The 6,222-nt window shown below is 48.3% G+C and overlaps 1 protein-coding gene across 1 annotated transcript in view; it reads left to right on the forward strand.

The window, feature by feature from the left end:
• KCTD5 (potassium channel tetramerization domain containing 5) overlaps positions 1 to 5,867 on the forward strand; it is a 48,482-nt gene extending 42,615 nt beyond the window's left edge. Inside the window, exons 7-8 of the transcript XR_013975640.1 lie at positions 554 to 807; positions 5,636 to 5,867. The gene's annotated coding sequence lies outside the window, so the exon portion shown is untranslated. The remainder of the gene's footprint in view (positions 1 to 553; positions 808 to 5,635) is intronic.
• Positions 5,868 to 6,222: the final 355 nt, after the last annotated feature.

The raw sequence follows: 6,222 nt of genomic DNA on the forward strand, positions 1-6,222 counted from the left end.
CCCGTGGATGAACTGCTAGAGTTCGTGAAGGAGTCAGTCCAACAGATCCAAAACTACAGGATTTCCATGAGACCGGGCAATACGGGATATCCGAGAGGGGTCCCAGTGAGGTTCCAGAATCGGTGATGTTGCAAAAGTCAGAGGCCTCAAGGCAAACCAATGACTCATCAAAAGGAACATTTGCTAGCAAAGAAGTGTGGACAAAGGAGTGTACTGTGGGACACACTGTAACACACTGCATTGGTTCCTGCCTCCGGCTTCCTGCCCCTGGCTTCCTGCCCTGTTTGAGTTCCTGCCCTGGCTTTCTTTGAAGACACACTGTAATGGGGGACTATAACCTGAAATAAACCCCTTTCCCCAAGTTGCTTTGGTCATGGTGATTTATTGCAGCAGTAGTGACACCAATTCATATCTCCTTCTTTTCAGGGTTAACTTATGCCTGCCTTCTAGACTTAGCGCATCTCCCTGTCCAGAAAGCCTCTGTGGTTTGCAAACTAATGCAGTGTCTTCCTGTGGGGTCCCCAGGAGCTCATCCTTGCCTGTCTCCCCATAGATTACAAGCCAGATGCTGTGCGGTGATTATGTTTCTACCGTTTCCTCTTGTTGGTCAGAGCGCCTCGAGGACAGATCCTGCACATCCAAGCACTTGATCCCGTACTCACATTTCCCACGCCAGCCCTGGCGAAGCATTTGTTGGACTGGATCTGAGTCAGCACTTGTCCATTTGCCAAATGGAGTTCTTGTATACACTGCTCTGAAATGGACAGAGTCTAAAATAAAATAGAATGAAATAAAACCAGATGTCCGGTAAGTTTGGATCGCAGACGCTGTGTCTGAGACTGTCCACCTGTGGTGTATTTATACTTAATGAGTTCCTTGTTTACGTCAAGCCCTATGCTTACCCAGGCTCTCTGAGCCTATTCTTACCCTCATAATTGAAAGCTGACTTGGATAATGAACTTTCTGCAGGATTCCCGTTCCCTGCAGTCCTCAGTAAACCTGAGGCTCTGCGTTTTTTTTTTTTTTTTTTTTTTAATTAGTTGCCCCGCCCCCGCCCCAGGGTGCAGCACAAGGATTCTCCAACCGTCCTTCAGTGGCCTCCAAACACGCACAGACAAGCCAGTGGTATCTTAGGAGCAGGGAAGATGCGCAGGAGAGGTAGCCAGAGAGGGAATGGCAGAGGGAGGCACACACAGGTCTTAGTCCTTCCTCTCTACCCCCTGGTGCGGGTTCTTGGCTCACAGAGGGTCAGCACGGGTTCACTGTAAATGCAGTGTCCCTGGACTCTCTGAGGTTGGAGGAGGGAAAGCATGTCTGAAGCCCATGGTGATGGTGGCCGACCCTGACACCAACCCTTGGCTCCTCTCAGCTGAAGAAGTGGCTTGTCACAGCTCTAGATCTGGGTCTGGTGTCCTCACCCTCACCTTGTACCTCAGGCACATTCCCTGCCTTCTTCTCTTGTCGTCTGCTTGAAAACGGCGATGTCGCCCCAAACTCACTACATATTTTATTGCTGTTGTCAGCATTTTCGAGACAGGGTGCTTTAGTTAGGGTTTCATTGCTCTGAAGAGACACCGTGACCATGGCAACTCTTATAAAGGCAAACATTTAGTTGGGTCTGGCTTACAGTTTCAGAGATTCAGTCTATTATCATCATGGTGGGAGGTATGGCATTATTTGGGCAGACGATGGAGGAACCCAAAGAGTCCTACATCTTGATCCAAAGGCAACCACGGGGAGGCTTTTCTGCCCTGGGCAGAGTTTGAGCACAGGAGACCTCAAAGCCCACCCCCACAGTGACACACTTCCTTCAACAAGGCCACACCTATTCCAACAAAGTTACACCTCCTAATAGTGCCGCTTCCCTTGAGCCAAGCATATTCAGACCACCCCACATGGTTTCTTTGTGTAGCTTTGGGTGTCCTAGAACTTGCTCAGTTGACTATGCTAGCTTCAAAATTACAAAAACCCACCTGCCTCTGCCTCCCGAGGGCCGGGATTAGAGTCATGTGCCATCGCCTGGCTCTTTTCTTTTGTCTTTGGTCTTCTTTTCTTTTCTTTCTTTCTTTCTTTCTTTCTTTCTTTTTTTTTTTTGAGAAGTCTTACTTTGGAGCTAAGTTTGGCTTTGAACACTGACTGGCCTCAAACTCACAGCAATCACCCTGCCCCAGCCTCACGAGGGATTAGGGGCACGAAGCCCCCATGCCTGGCTTCTACTTAAATGTAAACTTTGAGATATCTATTTATGTGCATGAGTGTTTTGCCCTGTATATATGTCTATGACCCACATGTGTGCCAGGTGCACACGGAGACTAGAAAAGGGCATCAGATCTCCGGGGGTTTACAGAAGGTTGTGAGCTGCCTTGTGGGCGATGGGGGTTTAAACCCAGGTCCTCTGAAAGAGCAATCAGTGCTCCTGATCTCCAGCATCCTAATTCAATATTTAACACACACACACACACACACACACACACACACACACACACACAATTATATTTGCAGTCATATACCAGGGCTTCCTGCAGGCTCAAAACAAGTGTTCTACTTGTGAGCTGTACCTGGAGCCCCTCAAACGTGTGAGTGTGTTATATCCTGGGGATTAAGCCCAGAGCTTTGAGCATGCTAGGCTAATGCTCTCAAAATGTTTTTAATATCTACTTTTGCAAAATCCCCAATAATTTAACCACCAGCTCTGGAGGTTCGGCTATCAGCGAGGCCTGAGACTCCGCCCCCGGCCGCTAGGTGGCAACAGACACAGAGATTCTCAGCTGGCAACCTGAGACCGGTGGCGCGCTGATTCCGTTCCTGTTCTGCTCCCCGGGGATATGACGATGCCTTTCGGGGTCACACTCGGGGGTAGTAGGGATCTGGGGACGTCCAAAGACTGTTTGTGGCCTCGTTCGCAGTCTGCTCAACAGCCCCCTGGTAACCATTACCCACCAGCTGCCTCTGAAAGCCAGCCTACCGACCTTCCAGGCATCTGTGGGTGACCATACTTCCTCCTGTCTGGGCATCCGCAGAGTCCAGACACTAATTGGCCGGAGTTAATTAACCACAGGTCCCTTGGTTTATATTTTTGTCCAGCAGGATTACTAAGGAGGCTCTGGGAGGAGCTCTTCCCCTGAGTCACCCCGACATCCCGCTGAGCACCTGGGCAACATAGGACGGGCCCCTGCTCAACGGAGGGGTTCAGAGGAGGAAGGCTGGAATCTCCAGGAGCTCCCACCATTGTACTGTCTCCGGCAGAGCATTAACTTGCTGTGTCAAGGTTTCATCCACAGACATGCCTATTTCATGTCTAAAACCCATCAGATAACCAGCTTCTAGAAAACGTTATTGACGACTGGCTGGTCCAATAGTAGAGTTTGGTGTGCACCGGGTTAGGAAAGAGCCGTGCCTTGTAAGCTCTGCCCAGAATAAAGATGGAGAGAACAAAAATGGGGGACCGTGGATTAGGGGTCTGCTTTAAGGTGGGCTTTTTCCTGTAAGACCTAGGGGGGCTTGGCTAGGATTATGTTAGTACTGCTTTAGTGTATCGTGGTGGGAGGGCCTCCAAGTCTTGGGAAAGTCTTGTGATTGAGGTTTTTCCGGAACTCAACAGTAAGGTTATTTACAAAGTTTGCCTTCCTGGACAAGTGTTTCCTGGACCAGTTAAGTCACAACGCATCTGTAACATATTGCTTCACGTTGTGAGGTGGAATCCTTTGGTTCATTTTATTCTTTTAACAGTTTCACGGAGCCCATGCTGGCCTCGAACTTGTTATGTCCCCCAGAGTGGTGGTTTGAATGAGAGTGGGCTCCCTACACTTACAAATTTGAATACTTGGACTCCAGCTGCTGGAACTGTTTTGAGGGAAGGATTAGGAGGTGTGACCTTGCTGGAGTAGGTGTGTCACTGGGGCTGGTTTGAGGTTTCAAAAGCCAATGCCATTCCCAGTTAGGTCTCTCAGCCCAGTCATTAGATCTTAAGGTGTGAGCACCCGGCTACTGTTAAAGCACCATGCCTGCCTGCTGCCTGCCTCCCTGACACCATGCTCTGTTCCATGATGATCACGGACTCTAACCCTCTGAAACTATCAGCCCCAAATAAATGCTTTCTTTTCTAAGTTGCTTTGGTCATGGTATCTTATCACAGCCATAAAAAAGTGACTAAGGCACCCAGTTTAGCCTTGAACTGATGCCCTTTCCTTCACCTTCACCTCCCTAGGGCAGAGATGTGGGCATGTCACAAGAGAAAAAGTCTGTGTGTGTGTGTGTGTGTGTGTGTGTGTGTGTGTGTGTGAGAGAGAGAGAGAGAGAGAGAGAGAGAGAGAGGATTGCCATCCCTTCCTGAGCATGATCTGATAAAATACATTATTGACAGGTGGAAATAAATGTATTACCTCTGACCTAGTTATTTCCCAACTTGAGGAAGTAATTAGAGATGCTTTCAAGGATTTTTGAGCAGGTTTTATTGAGACATTACTTGTAACAGTTTGAAGGCATGGGTGTCCAGTCTGAGAAGATAGACTCTTCAGTAAATGCCGTTGCATTTTACAATGGCATATTACACAGGCATTAATAACCCTGCCATAAATGGCTCTCTGGCATGGGAAGGTGCCAGACTGTATTACAATTTAAATCCAATTAGTGTAGTAGTATGAGTCTAATCATATTAAAAATATAGAAATATATAATCTACAGCTTGTTGAATTAAGTAAAAAACATTTGAGACTTTCTTTTAATTTTATTGGTGATTTAAATTTTTTTGTTTGTTTGTTTATGTGCATGAGTGCTCTGTCGGTCTTAGTTACTGTTCTAGCGATGTGGAGAGACACCGTGACCAAAGCATTTCATTGGGATTTTGCTTACGGTTTCAGAGGGTGAGTCCATGACCATCATGGCAGGGGTATGGTAGTGGACAGGCAGGCATGGCGCTGGAACAGTAGAGGGCATACATCTGATTTACAAGCATGGTGGGGGCTCTGGGCCTGGCATGGCCTTGGTTAAGGCTGCTTACTGCCCCTCTAGAGAACTCAAGTTCAGTTCTCACCGTCCATATTGGGAAGCTTGCAGTCATTTCTAACCCTAGCACCAGGCACTCCAACACTCTTCAGACCTCCTTGGGTACCCACATATACACTGGATATGTGCACATAAACACACACATATACACGTAAATAAAACATTAAAATAAGTGGGGGTATAGTGGTGCCTTTAATCCCGGCACTCAGGAGACAGGGACAGGCGGATCTCTGTGAGTTCAAGGCCAGCCTGGTCTACATTGTGAGTCCCGGGACAGCCAGGACTACATAGCAAGACACTGTCATAAACCAACAAGCAAAGCGTTAATGAGAGAAACGAATGGTCTACAGAAAGGTCAGAACAGGCACCACGGTGGAGGAACCTGTTAAGACATGCAGCATGCTGTGGAGAGATGGCCCATCAGTTAAGAGCACTTACTCCTGCTACAGAGGACCCAGGCTTGGTTTCCAGCACCTAGACGGCTCACAACTGCCTGTAACTCTACTTCCAAGGGATCTCATGCCCTCTTCCGACTGTCCCAGGAACCAGGCACACACGACACACACACATTTATGTACACAAGAGAGCCATAGACATACAGATACATAAAGCTTTTTTTTTTTTTTTTAAGGTATATTTATGACGTGCTCGAAAGAGGACTCGAATCACTCCAGGTTTACAAAGAAGGGATGTGAGTCTGTGTGGCCGGCGCCACCTGCTGTGTGTGCTCTGGACCTGTGTGCTTTAGTGGCAGCTGCGAGCCACGTAACTTCTTTGTGTGCCTCCTTTGCCTCCAGTTAGACGCTTCTCAGCAGACGCTGCAATGCATCCTTGGAGGCTTCCACCCAGCGCTTTCATCTTCTACCTCAAGCCTTCCTCGATTTTCCAAGCAGGGATGAGTAATAGGATGCGGCTTGCACTAAGCCTGAGGAGAAGATGACAACTCTGGACATGGCTCAAGCTCTTCAGCCACACGGTGCAGCATGTGCAAAGGCCCTGAGAGGGGCAGAGCAGAAATAGTGGACCAGTGTGGATGCTGAGGAAAGAGCCCAAAGCAGTAAGGAGAGAAGGCACAGCAGTCAGCAGGATCAGCCGGCCGAGGCCTTAGACCCCTCCAAAAGCAGCGGTTACGGGAGGCTTCTACTGGAAAACTAGATTTAACATTGGTTTGTCTGAGTTTGTTTACTTGAGGCAGAGCCTCTGGTAGCCTAGAATGGC

This window comes from Micromys minutus, assembly GCF_963924665.1.
Source record: "Micromys minutus genome assembly, chromosome: 31".
Taxonomy (NCBI): Eukaryota; Metazoa; Chordata; class Mammalia; order Rodentia; family Muridae; genus Micromys; species Micromys minutus.